Here is a 5,000-nt window from a genome sequence, read left to right on the forward strand (position 1 = left end):
ACAGATTCACAGTTGTGCCATATTCTCTCCATTTCTTAATAATGGACTTTACTGTGCTCTGAGAGGATATTCAATGCCTTGGAAATGTTCTTATATCCTACCCCTGATTGGTGCTTTTGAAGAACCTTATTCCGGATTTGCTTTGAATGTTCCTTCATCTTCATGATGTAGTTTTTGTTAGGAAATGTACTAACCAACTGTGGGACCTCCCAGAGACAGGTGTATTTAACCTGAAATCATGTGAAACACCTTAATTGCACACAGGTGGACTCCATTCAACTAATTATGTGACTTCTAAAGACAATTGGTTGCACCAGAGCTTATTTAGGTGTGTCATAGCAAAGGGGGTGAATACTTATGCAATCAATTATTTTCTGTTTTATATTTGTAATTAATTTAGAACAATTTGTAGATTTTATTTTTCACTTTGACATTATGGACTTTTCTTGTGTTGATCAGTGGCAAACATAGCGCTTAGCGTTGAGGCCAAAAAGCTCTATTTTGGTCTCATCGGACCATAGAATCTTCTTCCACTTGGTCTCAGAGTCTCCCACATGCCTTCTGGGAAACTCTAGCCGAGATTTGATGCAAGTTTTTTTCAACAATGGCTTTCTTTTTGCCACTCTCCCATAAAGGCCAGTTTTGTGAAGCACCCGGGCTATTGTTGCCATATGCACAGTGTCTCCCAGCTCAGCCGTGGAACACTGTAACTCCTTCAGAGTTGCCATAGGCCTCTTGGTGGCCTCCCTGACTAGTGCCCTATACGCCCGGATACTCCGTTTTTGAGGACGGCCTGTTCTAGACAGATTCACAGTTGTGCCATATTCTCTCCATTTCTTAATAATGGACTTTACTGTGCTCTGAGAGGATATTCAATGCCTTGGAAATGTTCTTATATCCTACCCCTGATTGGTGCTTTTGAAGAACCTTATTCCGGATTTGCTTTGAATGTTCCTTCATCTTCATGATGTAGTTTTTGTTAGGAAATGTACTAACCAACTGTGGGACCTCCCAGAGACAGGTGTATTTAACCTGAAATCATGTGAAACACCTTAATTGCACACAGGTGGACTCCATTCGACTAATTATGTGACTTCTAAAGACAACTGGTTGCACCAGAGCTTATTTAGGTGTGTCATAGCAAAGGGGGTGATTACTTATGCAATCAATTATTTTCTGTTTTATATTTGTAATTAATTTAGAACAATTTGTAGATTTTATTTTTCACTTTGACATTATGGACTTTTCTTGTGTTGATCAGTGGCAAACATAGCGCTTAGCGTTGAGGCCAAAAAGCTCTATTTTGGTCTCATCAGACCATAGAATCTTCTTCCACTTGGTCTCAGAGTCTCCCACATGCCTTCTGGGAAACTCTAGCCGAGATTTGATGCGAGTTTTTTTCTTTTTGCCACTCTCCCATAAAGGCCAGTTTTGTGAAGCACCCGGGCTATTGTTGCCATATGCACAGTGTCTCCCAGCTCAGCCGTGGAACACTGTAACTCCTTTAGAGTTGCCATAGGCCTCTTGGTGGCCTCCCTGACTAGTGCCCTATATGCCCGGATACTCCGTTTTTGAGGACGGCCTGTTCTAGACAGATTCACAGTTGTGCCATATTCTCTCCATTTCTTAATAATGGACTTTACTGTGCTCTGAGAGGATATTCAATGCCTTGGAAATGTTCTTATATCCTACCCCTGATTGGTGCTTTTGAAGAACCTTATTCCGGATTTGCTTTGAATGTTCCTTCATCTTCATCATGTAGTTTTTGTTAGGAAATGTACTAACCAACTGTGGGACCTCCCAGAGACAGGTGTATTTAACCTCAAATCATGTGAAACACCTTAATTGCACACAGGTGGACTCCATTCAACTAATTATGTGACTTCTAAAGACAATTGGTTGCACCAGAGCTTATTTAGGTGTGTCATAGCAAAGGGGGTGAATACTTATGCAATCAATTATTTTCTGTTTTATATTTGTAATTAATTTAGAACAATTTGTAGATTTTATTTTTCACTTTGACATTATGGACTTTTCTTGTGTTGATCAGTGGCAAACATAGCGCTTAGCGTTGAGGCCAAAAAGCTCTATTCTGGTCTCATCAGGCCATAGAATCTTCTTCCACTTGGTCTCAGAGTCTCCCACATGCCTTCTGGGAAACTCTAGCCGAGATTTGATGCGAGTTCTTTTCAACAATGGCTTTCTTTTTGCCACTCTCCCATAAAGGCCAGTTTTGTGAAGCACCCGGGCTATTGTTGCCATATGCACAGTGTCTCCCAGCTCAGCCGTGGAACACTGTAACTCCTTTAGAGTTGCCATAGGCCTCTTGGTGGCCTCCCTGACTAGTGCCCTATACGCCCGGATACTCCGTTTTTGAGGACGGCCTGTTCTAGACAGATTCACAGTTGTGCCATATTCTCTCCATTTCTTAATAATGGACTTTACTGTGCTCTGAGAGGATATTCAATGCCTTGGAAATGTTCTTATATCCTACCCCTGATTGGTGCTTTTGAAGAACCTTATTCCGGATTTGCTTTGAATGTTCCTTCATCTTCATGATGTAGTTTTTGTTAGGAAATGTACTAACCAACTGTGGGACCTCCCAGAGACAGGTGTATTTAACCTGAAATCATGTGAAACACCTTAATTGCACACAGGTGGACTCCATTCAACTAATTATGTGACTTCTAAAGACAATTGGTTGCACCAGAGCTTATTTAGGTGTGTCATAGCAAAGGGGGTGAATACTTATGCAATCAATTATTTTCTGTTTTATATTTGTAATTAATTTAGAACAAGTTGTAGATTTTATTTTTCACTTTGACATTATGGACTTTTCTTGTGTTGATCAGTGGCAAAAACTCCCAATTAAATCCATTTTGATTCCATGTTGTAACACAATGAAATGTGGAAAAGTCCAAGGGGGGTGAATACTTTTGAGAGCCACTGTATTTCTTAGCAGACACCCTTATCCAGGACGACTTACAATTGTTACAAGATATCACATTATTTTTACATACAATTATATTATTTTTCTACATACAATTACCCATTTATACAGTTGGATTTTTACTGGAGCAATCTAGGTAAAGTACCTTGCTCAAGGGTACAGCAGCAATGTCCCCCACCTGGGATTGAACCCACGACCTTCTAGTCAAGAGTCCCGAGACCTAACCACTACTCCACACTGCCGCCCTGACCATAGTCAAAATTGAGCTACATGACCAGAGTCACCATTGAGCTACATGACCAGAGTCACCATTGAGCTACATGACCAGAGTCACCATTGAGCTAAATGACCATAGTTAGAATAGAATTGACTAGAGTCAGAATAGTGCTACATTGGAGGCTGTGTGGTCCAGTGGTTAAAGAAAAGGGCTTGTAACCAGGAGGTCCCCGGTTCAAATCCCACCTTAGCCACTGACTCACTGTGTGACCCTGAGCAAGTCACTTAACCTCCTTGTGCTCCGTCTTTCGGGTGAGATGTAATTGTAAGTGACTCTGCAGCTGATGCAAAGTTCACACACCCTAGTCTCTGTAAGTCGCCTTGGATAAAGGTGTCTGCTAAATAAACACATAATAATAATACATTACCATAGCCACAAAAAACCTTAGTGGACAAAGTGGGTCTGGGTGGCCGAGCGGCAGTTCCAGGAGGTCGGCATGAAGTAGTGACTTGCTCTCATAATGCTATTAGATAACAGATACACTGGGGGGGTAAGTGCATATTACTAAGGGCATGGTCTTTTGATCAAAAAAATATTTAAGTAAAAATAATAAGTCAAGCCATGTGGGAGGCTCTGCACCCCGGGCAGAGTTCCCATTCACCCCTGGCAGCTTCCACTTCCCTGGAAGTCTGTCTGTTGCCCTCCCGTGCCTGGCGCCAGATCAGGTCGGGCTGGAGGCTCTGTTTTCGGCTTGGGGAGGCGGTGGGTCCCCTTACAGTCCTGGACTTCCATGCTGATGGAAGTATGCTGCCCTCCCGCGCCTGGCGCCAGATCAGGCCGGGCTGGAGGCTCTGTTTTGGGCTTGAGTAGGCAGTGTGGGTCCCTTACATTTTTTTATTTTTAATGCACTTTAAGTCTCTTGCCTTCACGGGGTTTGGAGGCTCTGTTTTGGGCAACAGTGTGCCATTTGTGTCGCTGACTTTCAGTGCACTTGAAGCCTGTTGCCCTCGCGGGGTTTGGAGGCTCTGTTTTCAGCAGCAGTGTGCCGTTTGTGTCCTTGGTGACCTCCATGTTTTTGCTGCTAGAGACTAAGTCCCGTTGTGGACATGGTCGTGTCTACCTTCAATGCGAGCCTTTTGGTGGACATGGTCATTGGCCGAGCACTTTAAAAAAAAAAATCCTATCTTTAACATTAGATGACCATAGTCCGGACTTTTTTGGCTCCGCCAGAAACTAAGAGTTGAAAAAGACATAGTCATGTCGCCTATCTTTAACATGACATGACCATGACCATAGCAGGGCAGTTTATGGAAGTCTGTAAACGGCCGAGATTGAAATGTCCTGCGGGGTGGCAGCGACTCCTTGGCAGTGTGACTTCGGCCCCGTTGCCCATAAAGACTCCATGTCTGAGATACAACGGGGGGACCCGCGGAGATTTCCGTCGACAGGGTTTTTAGAACAAAAAATATTTCTAAGTCAGGACGGAGGTGTCAGAAAAATGCTTGTGAGTGATCAGTTGAAGCCAGGCTTGGAGGCTTTGTGCTGGGCAGGGGAAGATGGCCGGGATGACTCCTCCTGTCGGGTCCATGCTGTGGGAGGCTCCGCACTTGAACCAGAGCTCACACTTTCCAAGAAAAAGTCCTGGACAAGTCTCGGTGTGGTTTTGTTTTTTGTTGTTCTAAAACCCTGTCCGACCGCCCTACTGTGGACTAGGGCGAGGGCAAGGAGGCGAGTCGGGTCGCGGGACCATCTCTCTCTCCAGTTCCACTCACCCTTTGGCTTCTTCAGCCCAACTAGGGAGGGCCCCTGCGGGCCGGTCTTGCACCGGTGTTC

This window comes from Acipenser ruthenus, unplaced genomic scaffold (assembly GCF_902713425.1).
Source record: "Acipenser ruthenus unplaced genomic scaffold, fAciRut3.2 maternal haplotype, whole genome shotgun sequence".
Lineage (NCBI taxonomy): Eukaryota > Metazoa > Chordata > Actinopteri > Acipenseriformes > Acipenseridae > Acipenser > Acipenser ruthenus.